Source organism: Triturus cristatus, chromosome 3_1 (assembly GCF_964204655.1).
Source record: "Triturus cristatus chromosome 3_1, aTriCri1.1, whole genome shotgun sequence".
NCBI classification, from domain to species: Eukaryota; Metazoa; Chordata; class Amphibia; order Caudata; family Salamandridae; genus Triturus; species Triturus cristatus.
Genome location: NC_140583.1, coordinates 753,368,659 through 753,390,070, shown reverse-complemented (window position 1 = coordinate 753,390,070; position 21,412 = coordinate 753,368,659).

Genomic DNA, 21,412 nt, shown 5'->3' with positions numbered 1-21,412 from the left:
GTGCAGTATGGAAATATGTATAATCTCTGCTGTCACTTCAGCCCTTCCACACTAGTGAATGTGTTTTGGTAAAATAGAAGGAATAGTGTTGTTTGTCTAGAATCACACTGTGAGTCTGTGTGCATTTGGGAACTAATGTGAGAGAAGCATTTGGAGGTTTCATGTTTTTGCAGACACATTAGTGCTTAAAAACCTATCCTGTTGTTATATTTTTGTAGAAATAGAATCCATTTATTGTTTATGTGTTTGTAAAATGAGTCAGGTTTATACACTAATGAGCAGTAGTAAAATATGTGGAATGTGTGCACTCAAATTACCTCTTCAAGAATGGTAAATGTGTTTTGGTAAAATTCAAGGGATTTTGTTTGTTTTCTAGAATCACACTGTGAGTCTGTGTGCATTTAGAAACTGTAGTAAGAGAAGGATTTGGGTATTGTATGTGTTTGCAGATATATAACTGGTTAAAAACCTATCCTATTCTCATACTTTGGTAGAATAAGAAACCAGTCTTTGGTTAGGTATTTGTAAAAGAGTCAGGGTTCTACAATTATGTGCAGTAGTACAATATGTGGATTGTGTGTACTCTGTTTACCAATTTCGGAAAAGAAAATGTGATTTGGTAATATGTATGGGATAGTGTTTGTTGTGTAGAATCACACACGGAGAGTCTGTATGCATTTAGGAGCCATTGAGAGAGAAGGTGTTGGGTACTTTATGTCTTTGTATACATATAAGTACTTAAAAAACTAATCATTTAGTCAGTACCAAAGTACTCATACACTGAGCCAGGCCTTAGCTCATGGACTGTTTCAAACGCCTATCCACTATGAATGCAGGCCTCTAACCACCTACACACTTTTCTTTCACTCCTTCAATTAACTAGTCAGTATCTATATACTTCAATAAACACCCTGTCACTCACCTTGCACACCTCCAGTGACTGATCCAGTACCCTGTACTAATCTATTAACTGCGCCAAAACCGAAAAACTTAAAAGTTTCACCCAGGCACTCTCCTAGCAGTAGTCTAATGATTCAGTCAGTACCCAGGTACTCATGCAGTGAACCATGCATTACCACATGGACTGCTTCAAATGTCTATCCACTATACATGCAGGCCTCTAACCTATTATACACTTGTCTTTACCACCTTGAATTCCCCAGTCAGTATCCATATACTTCCAGCAAACACCCTGTCACTCCCCTTGCACTCCTCCAGTGACTCATTCAGCACCATGTAGTAATTCATTCACTGCGCCAAAACCCAAACACTTATAAATTCACCCTTGCACTCTCCTTGCAATACTGTAAACATTCAGTTAATATCCAAGTAGTAATGGAGTGAGGCAGGCCTTAGCACATGGATTGATTCAAACGCCTATCCACTATGCATGGAGGCCTCTAACCACCTACACAATTGTCTTTCAGACCTTCAATTTCACAGTCAGTATCTTTAAACTCCAATAAACACTCTTTCAGTCCACTTGCACACCTCTAGTGACTCATCCGGCACTATGTACTAATCTATTCACTGCGCCAAAACCCCACAACTTACAAAGATTAACCCAGGCACTCTCCTTGCAGTACTGTAATGATTCAGTCAGTTCCCAGGTAATTATGCAGTGACACAGGCCTTAGCTCATGGACTGTTTCAAACGTCTATCCACTATGCATGCAGGCCTGTAATCACCTACACACTTATCTTTCACACCTTCAATACCCCAGACAGTATTCATACAGTTCTTGAAAACACCCTGTCATTCCCCATACACTCCTTCAGTGACTCATTCAGCACCATGTAGTAATCCATTTACTGCGCCAAAACCCAAACACTTATAAATTCACCCTTGCACTCTCCTTGCAATACTCTAAACATTCAGTTACTATCCAAGTACTAATGGAGTAAGGCAGGCTTTAGCACATGGATTGATTCAAACGCCTATCCACTATGCATTCAGGCCTCTAACCACCTACACACTTGTCTTTCACACCTTCAATATGTCAGTTAGTATTCATACAGTTCCCGCAAACACCTTGTCACTCCCCTTACACTTCTCCAGTGACCCATTCAGCACTATGTACTAATCCATTCACAGCGCCAAAACCCAACCAGTAATACATTTACCCAGGCACTTTCCTTGATGTACTCTAATCATTGAGTCAGTATTGAGGTACTTATGTAGTGAACCCAGCTTTAGTACATGCACTGCATCAAATGTCTACGCACTATGCATGCAGGCCTCTAGCCACCTATACACTTGTCTTTCAGACCTTCAATACCTCAGTCAGTATTCATAAAGTTCCTGCAAACACCCTGTCAGTCCCCTTACACTCCTCCAGTGACCCATTCAACATCATGAACTAATCCATTGAGTGCACCAAAACCCAACCACTTAGAAATTCAGCGAGACACTCTCCTTGTAGTACTCTAATGATTCAGTCAGTACCCAGGTACTTATGTAGTGAATCTGGCCTTAGCACATGGAGTACCTCAAACATCTATTCACTATGCATGTAGGCCTCTAACCAGCTACAAAATTGTCTTTCACACCTTCAATTGACCAGTCAGTATCTATAAACTCCAATTAACACCCTGTCACCCCCTTGCACTCCTCTAGTCACTCATCTGGCACCATGTACTAATCTATTCAATGCGTCAAAACTTAAAAATTTAAAAAGATACATCCAGGCACTCTCCTTGCAGTACTCGAAGGATTCAGTCAGTACCCAAGTACTAATGGAGTGAGGCAGGCCTTAGCACATAGACTGCTACAAACCCCTATCCCACTATGCATGCAGTCCTCTAACCACCTACACATTTGTCTTTCACACCTTCAATACCCCAGTCGGTATTCATACAGTTTCTTCAAACACCCTGTCACTCCTCTTGCACTCCTCCAGTGACTCATTCAGCACCATGTAGTAATCCATTCACTGCGCCAAAACCCAAACACTTATATAAATTCACCCTTGCACTCTCCTTGCAATACTGTTAACATTCAGTTAATATCCAAGTAGTAGTGGAGTGAGGCAGGCCTTAGCACATGGAGTGATTCAAACGCCTATCCACTATGCATGGAGACCTATAACCACCTACACAATTGTCTTTCAGACCTTCAATTTCCCAGTCAGTATCTATAAACTCCAATAAACACTCTTTCAGTCCACTTGCACACCTCTAGTGACTCATCCGGCACTATGTACTAATCTATTCATTGCGCCAAAACCCCAAAACTTAAAAAGATTAACCAAGGCACTCTCCTTGCAGTACACTAATGATTCAGTCAGTACCCAGGTAATCATGCAGTGACCCAGGCCTTAGCTCATGGACTGTTTCAAACGTCTATCCACTTTGCATGCAGGCCTTTAATCACCTACACACTTATCTTTCACACCTTCAATACCCCAGACAGTATTCATACAGTTCTTGAAAACACCCTGTCACTCCCCATACACTCCTTCAGTGACTCATTCAGCACCATGTAGTAATCCATTTAGTGCGCCAAAACCCAAACACTTATAAATTCACCCTTGCACTCTCCTTGCAATACTCTAAACATTCAGTTACTATCTAAGTACTAATGGAGTAAGGCAGGCTTTAGCACATGGATTGATTCAACCGCCTATCCACTATGCATTCAGGCCTCTAACCACCTACACACTTGTCTTTCACACCTTCAATACCTCAGTTAGTATTCATACAGTTCCCGCAAACACCTTGTCACTCCCCTTACACTTCTCCAGTGACCCATTCAGCACTATGTATTAATTCATTCACTGCGCCAAAACCCTACCAGTAATACATTTACCCAGGCACTTTTCTTGATGTACTCTAATGATTGAGTCAGTATTGAGGTACTTATGTAGTGAACCCAGCTTTAGTACATGCACTGCATCAAATGTCTACGCACTATGCATGCAGGCCTCTAGCCACCTATACACTTGTCTTTCAGACCTTCAATACCCCAGTCAGTATTCATACAGTTCCTGCAAACACCCTATCAGTCCCCTTACACTCCTCCAGTGACCCATTCAACATCATGAACTAATCCATTGAGTGCACCAAAACCCAACCACCTATAAATTCAGCGAGACACTCTCCTTGTAGTACTCTAATGATTCAGTCAGTACCCAGGTACTTATGAAGTTAATCTGGCCTTAGCACATGGAGTACCTCAAACATCTATTCACTATGCATGTAGGCCTCTAACCAGCTACAAAATTGTCTTTCACACCTTCAATTGACCAGTCAGTATCTATAAACTCCAATTAACACCCTGTCACTCCCCTTGCACACCTCTAGTCACTCATCTGGCACCATGTACTAATCTATTCACTGCGTCAAAACTTAAAAACTTTAAAAGATTCATCCAGGCACTCTCCTTGCAGTACTCGAAGGATTCAGTCAGTACCCAAGTACTAATGGAGTGAGGCAGGCCTTAGCACATAGACTGCTACAAACCCCTATCCCACTATGCATGCAGTCCTCTAACCACCTACACATTTGTCTTTCACACCTTCAATACCCCAGTCGGTATTCATACAGTTCCTTCAAACACCCTGTCACTCCTCTTACACTCCTCCAGTGACTCATTCAGCACCATGTAGTAATCCATTCACTGCACCAAAACCCAAACACTTATATAAATTCACCCTTGCACTCTCCTTGCAATACTGTTAACATTCAGTTAATATCCAAGTAGTAGTGGAGTGAGGCAGGCCTTAGCACATGGAGTGATTCAAACGCCTATCCACTATGCATGGAGACCTCTAACCACCTACACAATTGTCTTTCAGACCTTCAATTTCCCAGTCAGTATCTATAAACTCCAATAACCACTCTTTCAGTCCACTTGCACACCTCTAGTGACTCATCCGACACTATGTACTAATCTATCCACTGCGCCAAAACCCAAAAACTTAAAAAGATTAACCCAGGCACTCTCCTTGCAGTACTCTAATGATTCAGTCAGTACCCAGGTAATCATGCAGTGAACCAGGCCATAGCTTATGGACTGTCAAACGTCTATCCACTATGCATGCAGGCCTCTAATCACCTACACACTTGTCTTTCACACCTTCAATACCCCAGACAGTATTCATACAGTTCCTGCTAACACCCTGTCACTCCTCATACACTCCTTCAGTGACTCATTCAGCACCATGTAGTAATCCATTTACTGCGCCAAAACCCAAACACTTATAAATTCACCCAGGCACTCTCCTTTGATACTCTAAACATTCAGTTACTATCTAAGTACTAATGGAGTGAGGCAGGCCTTAGCACATGGATTGATTCAAACGCCTATCCAGTATGCATGCGGGCCTCTAACCACCTACACACTTGTCTTTCACACCTTCAATTCGCCAGTCAGTATCCATACACTTCCAGCAAACACCCTGTCAATCCCCTTGCACTCCTCTAGTGACTCATCCGGCACCATGTACTAATCTTCACTGCAAAAAAACCCAAACCCTTAAAAGATTCATTCAGGTACTCTCCTTGCATTACTCTAATGTTTCAGTCAGTACCCAGGTACTCATGCAGTGAAGCATGCCTTTTCACAAGGACTGTTTGAAATAACTATCCACTATGTATGTAGTGGTCTAACCAGTTTCACACTTGTGCATCAGGCCTACATTTCCACAGTCACTATGCATACACTCCAGCAAACAGACTGTGACTGCTGTTGCAAACCCATAGTGAGTCTTTCAGTAGCATGTAGAGATCTATTCAATAAAGTAAAATTCAAACAACTGTGAATTCACCCAGTGTCTCTCCTTATAGTACTGTAATCATTTAGTCAGTAAGCATGTAGTCTTTCAGTGAGGCAGGCTTTAGGGCATGAACTGCTTCAAAGTAGTATGCACTATGCAAGTAGTGGTCTAACCACCGTCACACTTGTGCTTCAGGCCTATAATTTCTTAGTTAGTATTTATATAAAATATGTTTGTATAGTAATAGAAAAGTATAATTTATAAAGATATTAATATACATTTATTTGTGATTAATTTTTACAGATACTGTTTATCACCATTAAAATAGAGAAATCATGCCGGACAAAGTAAGAAAAAGAAAAGAACAGAAAAAGGACAGTTACTTGAAGAAAAATCAACCACAAGTATTGAATGAACAACATAATGTGGCTAAAAAGAAGAAATCTCCTGGTAATATCACAAAGCAATTTATTAAAAATGTTTGTAGGACCAGACAGAATGTACAGAATGCTGAAACCTCTGAGAATGCTTCAACTGGAAGAAATATTCAAAATAATAGGAAAAGCAAAAAAAGCAAATGGACAGTCAAAGGAGACGAAGTATGGTAAAAGAAGGCAAAATCAGTATAAAGAAATACGCAAAAAAGTATTTTACAAGAGAGTAGTACATAATTTGCTGAATGATGTGAAGAAATAGAAAAAGAGAGCTCTATTTTATAAAAAGAAGAAGCATATTGAAACCATTGTTGAAAAGGTTTTTTTTTATTTATTTATTTATTTTTTTAAAACCTTTATTTATGTCAGTCTGGAACACAGCTATTCAGCCGACATCCCGGAGGTTCGGCAGCCAATTAAGTACAACACATGGAAGTGTCCATAGCTCTGGTACAGGAAAAAACAAAGGTTCCGTTTTTTAAAACAACCTAAAATAAATAACACAAGCAAGGCAGTATACACAATAAACTCGTGCCAGTTCCCGATGGGGGCGCGGCCCCATTCCCAAAATCAGAACAAAGCCACCGGTCAGGTGGATGAGGGAGAAGCAGAGGCGCTAACATTCTAGCATATAGTCATCATGAAAATCCCAAGTTGGAAGTGAAGCTAGGGGGAAAGTTGCTCCTCTAACGGTTCAGTGGCCGGGGGCAGACATATATCACCCCTATACTGGTTCCATCGTCCCCATATCTTATGTAGGCCTGGGCGAAGCACTACGCTACGCTCGCGTAGTTTGCGAAGTTCGCGCTACTTCGCACTACGCGAACTGCACGTAGCACAGTGCGAACACGCGTAGCGTAGTGTTGCGTAGTGCTGCGGTCATTTTTTGCTTGCTCGCGGTCCTCAACGTCAAGTTGGCGACCGCGAGCAAGCAAAATGACATCCCGGCGAGACTTTTTCCTTGTTCGCGATCAGCAACTGCAAGTTGGCGATCGCGAGCATGGAAAATAAACCTCCCGGCGAGATTCCCAACGCGAGAAGGTCAGGTTTCTCATTGCGAGTGGTCGCGTATGCTCGCGACCGCTCGCGATGAGAAACTACCAGTTCGCGTTGAGAAAACTGAAGCTCGAGTAAAAATCTACTCGAGCAGCAGAAAACTACAGCTCGCACTGTGCAAGATGCCATTTTCAATGATTGCACAGTGCCGGTTGCTTGTCCGCACTGTGCAATCATTGAAAACAACATCTTGCACAGTGCGAACATGTTACTACGCAGTTCGCGAAGTGCTACGCGTAGCTCGCGTAGTGCGAACTTCACTTTGCGTAGCTTCGCGAAGTGCTACTTCGCGAACTACGCCCACCCTTAATCTTATGCCATTTCTTAGGCCTCCCCCGGGCACTATACACCTAAACATGCTCCAGTCCATATTATCCATCCATGCTTCCATAGCGGGTGGTCTCTGAGAACCCCACAGTCACGCAATATCACGCTTCGCCACCATATTTCCTAGGGTCACCCATTGAGTCTGCGCCGCATCATAGTCAGTAGGACCCCAGACATTCAAAAGACAGCGCCGTGCCTCTGGCAGCAGTGCAATACCCGTGACCTCCTGCATCACAACATGAATTTGCTTCCAGAACTCCGCGATCACACCACATTCCCATATGATATGTAGGAAGGTGCCCACCATCCCACAGCCCCTCTTACATAAACCATCCTCGGAGAAACCCATATGAATCAGTCGGGGCCCTGTGACATAGACTCTATGAAGTATCTTAAGCTGGACCAGCCTTAGTCGTGCCGGGATCGCGACCTCCTTAGGAGAGGAGATGGCATACTGCCAGTCCTCATCATCCAGTTCAAGGCCGTCCCTAGTCCACTGATCACGCACCCCTAGGAGGAGGTCAGTCCGGACATTAACAAGCTTCTAATAAATTAGGGAGATTGTACTCTCCGGCATATGGCCATCCAGGATCCGATCCTCCAAGGGAGAGGACTCAGGCACAGTCTCCCCCTCGACGAGGACGGACCGCAGAGCATGGCGTACCTGTGCATACCGGAAATATTCCGTACCCTCCAGATCGTACTCCGTCCGTAGCTCGTCAAACGATTTAACTCGTCCCTTAACCAGCAGGTCCCCCGCCCTGGATATCCCGATCAGGTCCCATTTCTCGAATCCCTTCGTGTGCCAAAGTTTCCCCAACGGATGTATGTCGTTACAACGCACACTTTTACAACGCATGCACTTACAACGCATTTTTTACAACGCAACATCCACTACAACGCATTCCATTACATAGCATGACACTACAACGCATTTTTAAAAACTACCTTTACAACGCATTCCATTACATCGCATACTACCTTTACAACGCATACCATTACAACGCATAATATTAAATTGCATTTAAGGTAAGTATTGGATAGTATAGGGGTAAAAATTACTATTCTAACTCCAGGGGGTGCAACAGTAGGGTAAGTGTTGGATAGTATAGGGGTAAAAATTACTATTCTAACTCCAGGGGGTGCAACAGTAGGGTAAGTGTTGGATAGTATAGGGGTAAAAATTACTATTCTAACTCCAGGGGGTGCAACAGTAGGGTAAGTGTTGGATAGTATAGGGGTAAAAATTACTATTCTAACTCCAGGGGGTGCAACAGTAGGGTAAGTGTTGGATAGTATAGGGGTAAAAATTGCTATTCTAACTCCAGGGGGTGCAACAGTAGGGTAAGTGTTGGATAGTATAGGGGTAAAAATTACTATTCTAACTCCAGGGGGTGCAACAGTAGGGTAAGTGTTGGATAGTATAGGGGTAAAAATTACTATTCTAACTCCAGGGGGTGCAACAGTAGGGTAAGTGTTGGATAGTATAGGGGTAAAAATTACTATTCTAACTCCAGGGGGTGCAACAGTAGGGTAAGTGTTGGATAGTATAGGGGTAAAAATTACTATTCTAACTCCAGGGGGTGCAACAGTAGGGTAAGTGTTGGATAGTATAGGGGTAAAAATTGCTATTCTAACTCCAGGGGGTGCAACAGTAGGGTAAGTGTTGGATAGTATAGGGGTAACAATTACTATTCTAACTCCAGGGGGTGCAACAGTAGGGAAAGTGTTGGATAGTATAGGGGTAAAAATTACTATTCTAACTCCAGGGGGTGCAACAGTAGGGTAAGTGTTGGATAGTATAGGGGTAAAAATTACTATTCTAACTCCAGGGGGTGCAACAGTAGGGTAAGTGTTGGATAGTATAGGGGTAAAAATTACTATTCTAACTCCAGGGGGTGCAACAGTAGGGTAAGTGTTGGATAGTATAGGGGTAAAAATTACTATTCTAACTCCAGGGGGTGCAATAGTAGGGTAAGTGTTGGATAGTATAGGGGTAAAAATTACTATTCTAACTCCAGGGGGTGCAACAGTAGGGTAAGTGTTGGATAGTATAGGGGTAAAAATTACTATTCTAACGCCAGGGGGTGCAACAGTAGGGTAAGTGTTGGATAGTATAGGGGTAAAAATTACTATTCTAACTCCAGGGGGTGCAACAGTAGGGTAAGTGTTGGATAGTGTAGTGTAATATTATGCTTTGTAATGGTATGCGTTGTAAAGGTAGTATGCGATGTAATGGAATGCGTTGTAAAGGTAGTTTTTAAAAATGCGTTGTAGTGTCATGCTATGTAATGGAATGCGTTGTAGTGGATGTTGCGTTGTAAAAAATGCGTTGTAAGTGTAGTGCGTTGTAAAAGTTGCGTTGTAAAGGTTGTTCCCCTTCCCCAACATATCGGAGTCAAACAGCGGAGTAGCGAGGGTGAGCCTATCCTTCCAACCCAGCGAGTTCGTAACTGCCTTCCACACGTGCACCGCCACCTTGGTTTGCCCCGTGAGGGACCCATCCGTTGACCTGGAGTAGAGTGCTCTAAAGTAATTACCCCCGCGCAGCAACCACCGGTCAATAGCGAAGCCGGGGCTCAGCGCCGGACCGTAGACTCCATGGTTGATCGCACTCAACTGAGAGGCCCAATAGTATCTTCTAATGTCAGGAAGCGCGATACCCCCATCGTACCACGGAAGGGTCAGCTTTGCAATAGCTATACGCGGTCGGCCATCCCACAGCAACGAGCGCTGGAGGCTCTCGACCTCCCGAAAATAGCTGGCCGGGACCAGCTCCAGGGTATTCTGCAGGGCATAGAGAAAACGGGGAAGAGACATCATTTTGAACAGCGCGGCACGGCCAAGGAGGGAAAGCGGCAACCGCCGCCAGCCCACCACATCCCCCCGCAGGCGCGTCAATGGAGGGAGCAGGTTTCTCTCATATCGAACAATTGGATCGGTGGAGATATAGATCCCTAGATACAAAAAGCCCTCCCGGGCGATCTGGATCGAGCAATTCCGCGGGAGAACAGGGGCGTCTCCACTCAGGGCATACAGATACGACTTACCCCATTTAATGTTGAGACCCGAGTTCCTACCAAAAGAAGTCAAAATGTCACAGACTACTATGAGAGACTTCCTGGGTGAAGTGAGGTATAGCAAAATGTCATCGGCAAAAAGAGAAATGCAGTCCTCATGATCTGGTGACCATCGGATCCCCCTTATGTCTGGGTGCCATCGTATCCATGCCGCCAGCGGTTCAAGAGCGAGAGCAAACAACAACGGCGACAGGGGACAACCCTGCCTGGTGCCCCTCCCCAGCTCGAACGGACGGGACGCCCTACCATTGACCGCGACTTTAGCCAAGGGTCCTTCATACAGTAGTCTCACCCAGCCAACAAAGCCAGGTCCAAAGCCGAATTTTGCAAGTGCAGCCCACAGATATGCCCACTCTACCGTGTCAAAAGCCATCGTGGCGTCAAGTGCAGCCACAATGGTCGACTCCCGCAGCGTCCCCGTCCTTGCGAGCACGCCGTGGATGCGCCTAAGGTTCAACGCAGTGTTACGGTGCGGGATGAAACCGGATTGGTCCGGGTGGATCAGGTCCCCGATCACCCTGATCAAACGGTTGGCCAGTATTTTAGTGAGGATTTTCGGCTCGGCATTAAGTAGCGAAATCGGCCTATATGAGCTGCATTTATTCCTGGGCTTGCCATCTTTGTGTATGACCACAATTGTCGCCAGGCGTTGGTCGAATGGAAGGCATCCCGTCTCCCGCGCCTCTACAAACATAGCTCGCAGATGTGGAGCGATCTTGTCCGGCCGGAGTTTATAGAACTCAATTGGCAGGCCATTCGGGCCCGAGGCCTTGCCCGGGCGCAGTGAACGGATAGCACCCGCGACTTCGTCAGCTGTGATGTCACCGTCTAGATCTTCCCTGTCTATGTCAGAGAGGCAAGGCAGAGCCAGATCGCGCAGAAGTTCACACGAGTCCTCCACCGGCCTGTCTGACACAGAGGTATAGACCGTGCGGAAATAATCTGCGAAGCACTGGACTATGCCATCCGGCTCAGTGACAATAACGCCACCCTCTGTTACTAGTTCCGGCACCACACGATTGACCCGCTCTTTTTTATCCAGCCACGCTATTAATTTCCCGGCCTTGTCCCCAACATCGTACAGTCGCCCCTGCTGCTCCCTACTCAGGGCTTTGGCCGCATTCGTCACCAGGGCCTTATACTCCGACTGCTTAAGGCTCAATTTTTGCAGCGCTGCTGCCGTAACCTCCTCCTCCAAAACCAACTCTAGAGCTGCTATCTCCGCCTCGATCTGAGCGACCTCCGCATCCCTCCGACGTTTGGCTGCCGCTATCAAGGAAAGGGCCTCTCCTCTCAGCACAGTTTTAAACGCTTCCCACAAAGACACCGCAGACGTGACCAAGCCTAGATTTTCCTGGAAGTAGCGATCGACCGCCTTCAGCACCGCGCTACGAGTCTTAGGGTCACGGAGATACCAGGGGTTAATCGGAGCCACCCTGCCCCCCACTCCTCTACCAACATCCATACAGATCCACACCGGTGAATGGTCAGAAATACCCCTAGCCATGTGCCTAGCCTCGGACACAAAGGAGGCGTGTGCAGCCAAGGTAAGCACATAATCAATTCTAGAGAGACTGCCGTGCGCCCCAGAGTGGAAAGTGTACTGCCGCTGAGTGGGATGCAGCAGTCTCCAACAGTCAACCAGACCAAGGGTATCCACAAAGTCTGAAAGCCATTTCTGCGCCCCCCCAGAGCTTCTTGGCGGGTGTCTATCAAGCAATCCGGAGCCAACCGCATTAAAGTCACCACCCACCACCAACATTCCCTCTGGGAGATCCAACAGAGCCCTCCCCAGGTCCGCAAATGTGGAGGGCTGCAGCGCAGGAGGGACATAAACCGAAACCAGGACCAGCGTCCTGCCCTCCCACCTCCCCGCCACAGCCGCAAATCGCCCCCTATCATCAACAGTGGTGGAGTCAACCTCAAACGGCAGCGAGGCCCTGACAAGTATTCCAGCCCCTCTAGAGCCCGAGGAAAACCCCGAGTGTGCAACGAATTTGTAGCCCTTCCTGTTGAGTGCGTAGCACGTGTTACCTATCAAGTGCGTCTCTTGCAATAAAACTATATCAGGGGAGCATCGCTTCAGAAATTGCAGGACAATCCCTCGCTTAATACGATCCCCTAAGCCGTTAACATTCCAACTGAGTATCTTTAAGCCCCTACCCCCATCCCGAAATGTAAGGAGACCTCCACCCCCCCCCGTAGAACCGCACTCGAGCTACAGAAGCTTGCATCACTACGCCTTGCAAAACAAAAAACCAACAACAACCACTTTAACAACCCCATTCCACCCCCCACCCTGCACCCCTGCGTAAGCTTAAAAAGCCCCCCCAACTTGCAGTGTGCCTGTCGTCCTATTCAAAGACTAATCTACAAAAAGAACCCCAGAGGAGGAAAAAGCTCCCTTCATTCCCCCGCCGCCCCCCGGGCTACCACCCTCCCGGAGGAACCGAAATCTGTGAGTCACTGTCCTGGGCAAAATCAAAATGATCTAGCACTCGAGTCCTCACTCTTGTTCATCACGGCCACCTTCTGCTCCACCGGCATGTTCCCCGCTAGTCCGTCGTTGGGGCAATGTGTCCAGCCAGTCTCCGACCATGTCCGGTGATTCAAAAAAGAAAGTCCGCTCTTCATACACCACACGCAACCTGGCCGGGAAGAGCATGGCGTACTTCAGTCCCATCTCTCTTAGCCTTCTCTTAACCGCCAGGAAGCTCTGCCTTTGCTTCTGCACCACCTGGGTAAAGTCCGGATAAAAACTCACTGTGGTGTTCTGGAAAGTCATCGAGCCGGACACTCGTGATGCTTGTAGAATGGCGTCGCGGTCCCTGAAATTAAAGATCCTGGCGACAATCGGTCTCGGAGGGGCCCCTACCTTGAGCCTCACACCAGGGACTCTGTGGGCCCGTTCAACAGTAAAGAACTTACTGAGGCCTTTGGGCGCCAGATGGTTTACCACCAAGTCCTCCACGAACAGGTCCACCGACTGTTCCTCCGAGTTTTCCGGGACCCCAATAATGCGCACGTTATTGCGCCGTGCCCGGCCTTCAAAGTCCTCCAGCCGTCGGGCAAAGAAGTCGTTTGCGGTCCTCAAGTTACGGACTTCCAGCTGCAGGTCAGAGACATCTCCCATGAGGCCAGAGGTTTTAAGGTCCAAGGACTGAACCCGCTCATTAGTTTTCCCCAGGTCTGCCCGAATTAAGTTGACGTCGATCGAGATTGTGTCCACTTTATGTGCCAGGGTCTCGAATTGCTGCCCGATAGAGGACTGCATCCCCTCGATGGCCCCCATGATATCCTGCAGGGTTGGTTCCGTGGCGGGGGGCAAACCATCTTTCAAGGCTTCCAGTGGCCGTCCCGATCCGCCCGGTGACCCCTTCTGCTGGGCATAACGATCCATGTTGTTGGTTTGGGTGTATCCTCCCCGACTGGTATTCTTGGGCTTCTGTTTTTCGGCTTCCGATTTGGCCAACATCATGATCTGCTGCGGAAACAGTCCCCTTGCCCATCCAGAGAAGACGACCATGCAACAAGTGACCGGCGCGACTCACTCCCAGGCCAGGGCGCGATGAAGACAGGAAAGCGAAAGCGAAAGCGAAAGTGATGACACCGTCCTCCCGATGGCTCGCCCCTCACACGGCCGCTGTTGTTCAATTAGTGCTCGGGCACTATGCCAGCGCAAGCCCCGGGCATCTTCCGGGGAGTAGGCCGCAACCTTCCATGTGGCACAACTTCGGCCTCCGGTGAGCGATTTCAGTCCGGACAGCGACGATCACCTCAGCAACGGCTCGCCTCCAATATTCCAGGTGTTAAAAACAGGATACTTCACAGGATATTTGCCGGAGGGAGCGAGGGTCTCGGGAGCTCTGAGCTCACGCGGCCATCTTGATCACGCGCTAGGCTCCTCCCCTGAAAAGGTTTTTGAAGTAAAAATAAAACTATTCATTTTAGTATTAAACATAATTTGATTACTAGATAAACCAATCCATTTAATGAACGCCAAAAAATTTTGTGCAGTTTTTTTGGGAGAATGGAAACACAGTTCAAGTTCAGAGTCTTTCTTTAATTAAGAGGGTTATTTACAGAGCAATCATTTTTTGCATGCAGTTGACACCAGTGGTCGAGGTTATGAGGTTAGAAATGGTTGTCCAATTGACAAAGAGAAAATGGTTGAAAGAAATGCAAAAGAAGTGATAGCTGATGAAGGTCTAGGGAGACGTCCTAAACACCCTGTGTACACTTGGGATTGCAGTAGTATTTGTAGTGTACGACAAGAATCTATTGATAAATTATGTAGTTTCTTATGAGCATATAGTAAAAAAAGTGTTAAACAAAAGATTAAGGTGTTTCAAGGACTAGACGCTTGCAGAGTGAGAAAAAATACTGGTTTGCAAGGTCATTCTCTGGCTTGTCTTTCTAGGAAAGTTTGTCAAAGTGTTTTTCTCCATTTCAGGATGTTGGCAGTACATCATACTCAAATGCGGAAGTTAGTGAGAAGATTGTATTATGCGAAAAGTCCAGCACTAAAGTTAAATGAGTTGAACAGTGCTCTTTTGCGTGGGTCAGTATCAGATGTGAAGAAGGTTTGTGATGATATTAGTTTTGTTACTTTGGTCCTCAGCAAGAGAGTGCAAAAACTGACACATTAGTAGAACAAAATGTTGAAGACAATGTAGAACCCATGATTACACAAAATTTTGAAGATCAAATCACAAAATTTAAGGTCATTTCAGGTGAAAGACCAATTGTTTCTTGTATTTGTTGTCGGCGAACTCGCTTTAAAAATCAGACTAGGAGTGTCAATCTGTTTTTAAAAAGTGAAACAGAAAATAATGATAGTGGAAGGAATTTGCAACTTATTTGTTGGTAGAGGATTGTTTTGATTTGGGATCTGAGCAGCGTATTTGCAAATATTGTTATAACAAATTAGTTGAGAATAAAATGCCTGCTAGAGCTGTTCATAATAATCTAGAGTTGGTTGCTATTCCTCCAGAGCTGATAGATTTAAATACCTATGAGTCTATTCTCATTCAATGTGTGCACCCATTTCAGGCTATTGTTCGGATGGAGCCTAAAACAGGTAAATTGCCTCCATCAGACTTACAAAGAGGATTGAAAGGAAGAGTTGTATATTTACTGTTAGATTTAAAGAAAAATATTGAAACTATTGGTGTAGACCATGCAGAAAATGAACCACTAGTCATTCTAGTTAATGGTGTTCCTACTAAGAATAAGAAAATCTGGCAAGAGTCAGTGGATGTTAGAAAAATGCAAAAGGCAACATTGTATCTGATAAAAAATAATGAGTACTACAGAAATGTGTTTGTAGGAGATGAAGAAATAGATTTAGCAGAAGATACTGAAACATTAAGTGGACAAATTGAAAAAGTGGACATGTCCAGATGTGAAGAAATCTATGAACATTACAGTGTACATCCACTTCATTCCAAAGAAGTGATGGGGAATACGACTGAGTTGTTCCAAATTAAAAAAGCAAGAGGAAGTCCCATGAGTGTATGGGAAGAGAGCTTGGAAGCTCGTTGTTTCCCGCAGTTGTTTCCAACAGGAAAAGGTGGATGATATGATGAACGTCCTGTGCAGATTCCTGCATCTGAATATCGGACAACAAGATTATATGCAGAAGATCCAAGATTTCGACAATGTATCCCTTATATGTTTCATCTTCTGTTTGAAAGTGACTTGTCTGGACTCTCATATGCAGTAAATCACATTTTAAAAACTGGAATGCATCTGCAAAATGTAACTGCAAAGTATTTTATGGATAAAGTGCATCAGAGAGATGATCATTTAGAATCTCAGTTGATTAATCTGATGGCATGTCAGCGTGAGACTAATGAATATTGGTACCGTCGTCATGGAGAACTGAAATGTATGCTACGGGACTTAGGAACTCCTACATGGTTTGTTACACTAAGCTGTGCTGAGTATGCTTGGGATGATTTACTTGAATTTCTTCGAGAGGCAAATTCCAATATAAAAAATATTGAATACAAGACACCTAGAGAATTGTGCTCTTTGGATCCTGTTGATGTATGCAGATATTTCAATCATAGATTTGAAGCTATGATGTCTTTCATCTGCAAGAAAAAGAATCCTCCTCTTGGAGAAGTTGTGGAGTTGTTTTGGAGAAAGGAGTATCAAGCAAGAGGTTCTCCTCATATACATATGTTGATATGGATCAAGGACGCCCCCAAATTTGGAACAGATTCAGATGATACTGTTTTGTCTTTCATTGAAGATTATGCCACATGTGCTGTAACCAATAGCAGAGAAGATAAAAACTTAAAACAACAAGTCTTACAATTCCAAAGCCATAGATGTGGAAAATACTGTTGACGAAAGTACAAGTCTAAGGATAAGTTCTATACCAAATGTCGTTTTGGATTTCCACGTCCTGTATTATCCAAAGGAAGAGTGAACAGTTTTATGTCAGCTATGCGACATACCATCACAAGAAAGTCCCCGAAAAATACCTACAACTTAAGAAGAAGCGAAGAGTCAAAATACATAAATGACTACAATCCAGTTTTTTTATCCACGTGGAACGCTAACATGGATATTCAGTATGTTGTGGACAATTCCATTGCTGTTGCTCGATATGTAACGTCCTACATTACTAAATCAGCAAAGACGGAATTGAAAGAAATGTGGGAAGAGATTTCTCACGAGAAGACTCTAAGTAAGAAATTATACAGTTTCAGTTTGAAGATGTTATCGCATCCTGCAATTGGAGCATATGAATGCTCAGATCGGTTATCATCTGCAAGTCTATACTCCAAAAGTAGAAGAATCATTTGGGTGAGTCTAGGTCTTGCAGCAATGCGAAATCGGGTACTGAAATCTGTTCAAGAAATTGAATATTTAGCAGAAAAAGAACCAGAAAGTACAGATATTTTGAAAACGATTATGTTGGACACATATTACCCAAACAGAAGTCATCATCTTGAGAACATGTGTCTCTATGAAGTGCTGCAAAACTACACTTTTAAACGGAATACTACAGAGAACATCAATGATGGAAAATATGCAGTGATTGGTTCCGAAGGATGTTTGGTGAAACAAAGGAAAGGAAATGTAATTAATCACAGGAAACTGAGTTGCGACACTGCTGATAAAAGGGAATTTTACTATTTAGTAACCCCGGGCGTAGCACTACGCTTCGCCCACGTAGTGTACGTAGAGCTGCCTGCTTCGCACTTTCCGAAGTAGGCGAAGCAGGCAGCGCTACGCACACACCAGGGCGAAGCGTAGCTGCCTGCTGCCCGCCACCCACCTCCCGCCCGCCCTCCTTTTAAATCATATCCGCAATGTAAAATAAATTAAAGTAAAGAGACTTACCTTAATCGTGGCGTCTCCGGGGCTCCCTCTTCCTCGTTCATAGCCAGACATAGGCCATGATAAATACGGTTCCATTTGTAGACATGTTTTAAGTAGGACATGTTTCCTAACACTGTCTTTCAACATCTCAACCTCCTCCCGGGCGAGATACCTAGTTGACATAAATGTTTTTTTCACGAAAGTAACATCTGCTTTAGTTATGGAGTTTGGGATTGAGAACAGATCCGGCCGTCCCATTTCAGTAAGCCGGTCGTTAATATACCTCAACCACGGGACCTTAAACCTACCATCCCAGGTTAAGGCCTCTTTTAATATAGCATGAGTAAGAGGTATATCGTTGTTTAGCCAAGAGTTCAACCAACATAATAGGGGATTTGCTGCCATCCTATCACTAAGAAAGGGTACACCTAACTCCTCGTGTACCGAGAAGTTTCCGGATCCCCTTGGCAGCCTCAATACCTTCTTTAAAAAATTGTTTTCTGCGGCCTCCAGGTCTCGCGTCTGACTATAGCCCCGAAGCTCGCTACCATAGCAGGCAATGGCAACGCTCTTGGCTTGATATAGTTTAAGCAAGGCAGCCACCGGGCTATTGCCCATTTTTCTTGCAAAGCCAAGTATGGCTGCATTGACACGTGTTACCTCGCCCTTCTTTTTAACAACAGCTGGGCCCCATGATAGTTGGTCATCGAGAAGGACCCCGAGGTATGAGAAGGTTTTGGAATTTGGAATTTTTTCCCCATTTATGACGAAAGAATTAGGTTTTCGCGACCCTTGGCCTATTTTCATAACATAGGACTTTGAGTTATTGATGCTCAGGCCTCGAGACTCCATAAAATCATAAAATGAAGCCAATTGCTGTCCTTGAGATAAGGACGGCGTCGTCCGCGTAGAGCAGAACTGGAACACCTTTTCGGCCTACATAGGGGTAATCCGCGCCTGTTCTTAACAGGTAATCCTCCAACTCGTTGATATACAGGTTGAAGAGGCATGGCGCCAGGATACATCCTTGACGAACACCCTGATTAATTCTTATGTCCCCTGTCACTTTCAGGTCTTGAGAGTAGCGGACATTAGCTCTTGTATCTGAGTGCAAATCAGCCAATACGTGAATTAAATTCTGCTCAACGCCCATCTTTAGCATTATGTCCCATAATTTACCTCTATCCACACAATCAAAAGCGGATGATAGGTCCATAAAAGCCATATGAATAGTTCCCTGCCGGGCCAAGGTGTATTTACCTACAATCAGATATAGGTTCAGACACTGGGTTACTGTTGAGTGACCAGGTCTGAAGCCATATTGTATTGAGGATATAACATTAAACTCATTTGCCCATGTTGTTAGCCTGTTCAAAATTACTCCTCCTACCACTTTTGCTACAGAATTAATTAAAGATATTGGCCTGTAGCATAACGGGCTGCTACGATCGCCCTTTTTGAACACGGGAACAATAGTCGATTGCCCCCACGACTTTGGACACCCGAAGGTTGCAGCTGCATTTATTACTTTCGTGAGAACGGGGGCCCATAATGAGATACAAGATTTAAAAAGATCCGGGGGCAATCCATCCGGACCTGGTGCCTTGTTACCAGTTAACCCTTGGATAGCCTTTTCTACTTCGTTGACTGAAAAACATGGAGAATTCTCCTTTGGGATTAAAAGGTCATGATCGGTCTGTTGTTCATAGCTTTTAAAAATTACACTAAAGTGAGTGACCCAGTCCGCCTCTGGGATGTTAGTACCTATTGCAGTATCACTTGGGTTGTCAAACAAAGGTTTGTTGACAATTTCCCAGAATTTACTGCTATTACCCAGGACTGAGGGATCAAGCAGAGACTCCCAGGTACAGGCCTTAATTTCCTTTTTCCGTTTGTCAAGTGATTTTTTATAAATCAATCAGAGATTTTTAATATGAACTGAATCTCTAGGTTTGATTTTTAACGCCTTTCTTAAATCTCTGCTTGCCATGGAGCATGTATGGTCAAACCATTTAGGATTGTTTCTAACTTGCCCCTTCACTGGAACTGATAACATAGAACCTACTATTAACACTACACCTTCAAAAATAGCTCAAATTTGCTCTGGGGACATAAGTGTTGATACACAGGCCGCTAGTTCCCCACCACATGACTTGTTTATTTCATTATAAAGATTTTCTTGGTTTACCAAATGCCATTTCAGACGACGTTTACGATTTGTACTTTTTAAACTTCCCCGATCTTCACAGTGTTTTCGTTGTTCAAATACACCCCCGTTCAATTTAATGGTAAGGGGGTTGTGATCACTGTAGATGTTCGTTTGGATAGTAAAACTAGAGGTCTGATTGGCAAGGTCGGCAGATAATAATATGTGATCTATAAAAGACCCATAACCTGAGCCTTTAAATGTTGCAACATCATAAACTTTAGACTCAGGAACCAGTGACATAGCTACAAACAAGTTATTTTCATTCAGCAAATCATTGAGGTGAGATCCACGCCTAGTATGATCAAAATGGAAACCATCCATGCTGTTACACCCCAGAGATCCCATAGGGGTATCTCGAGGGTCACCGCATGGGTGTACATTGAAATCTCCTACGATCAATACTTTACATGGCAATGTGCCTGCTCCTTCTTTCAGCATTTCTTACAATAACAATATGTTACACTCCCCTTGACTGGATATGGCATTATAAAAATTAACTAGAGTCAGAGCATGTTTGCCTCTCCTCAGTTCGAGCACTTGAATATGTCTGTTTACATATTGTTGATTAATTATATCACAAGAAAAAGCCAAATTAATAAAAATAGCCAGGCCCCCCTTTGCCCTGCCACTGGCTGAGGGGGCTGCTGGCCTAAGGAAGCTTTGGTATCCTTCAATGAAGGCATTAGTTTCTTCCAGCCATGTCTCTTGGAGGCATATAATTGCATATTGTTTAACAAATGCCAACCAGGCAGAGTCACATATTTTATCAACCAGACCTGCTATGTTCCAGGAGACTAGACTCGCATTACAAACATCACCATTCTCTATATCAGTGGCAGCCTCGGTGATAATAGGTTCTAATAACCGGTCTGGTTGTTCAGTGTTTATAGCTCCCGTGGTTTCTGCTGTAGAGGGTTTTAATTCTACATGAGCTGGATAAAAATTAGAAACTTCAGGCTGATAATGCAATGTACTAATGAACTCGTGATCGACTGATACGGGGCTAACTATTAAAAAGTCTGCATCTGGCTCTGCGAGATTATTACTATCTGATTCGGTAATTGGGGGGGGAGTAATATCACCGTGGGCAGGGTTACTTAGCATAGAATCAGTAAGCGTAGGTGTGGCTGATACAGCATACAGTCAATCAACCCCCTCCAGACCATTTTGCTCATAAAAGACATCGAACCTGTTTGAGGTGGGTATATTATAATTAGGGCTCCCGGTTTTATGGTATTTATTTTTTTGCCA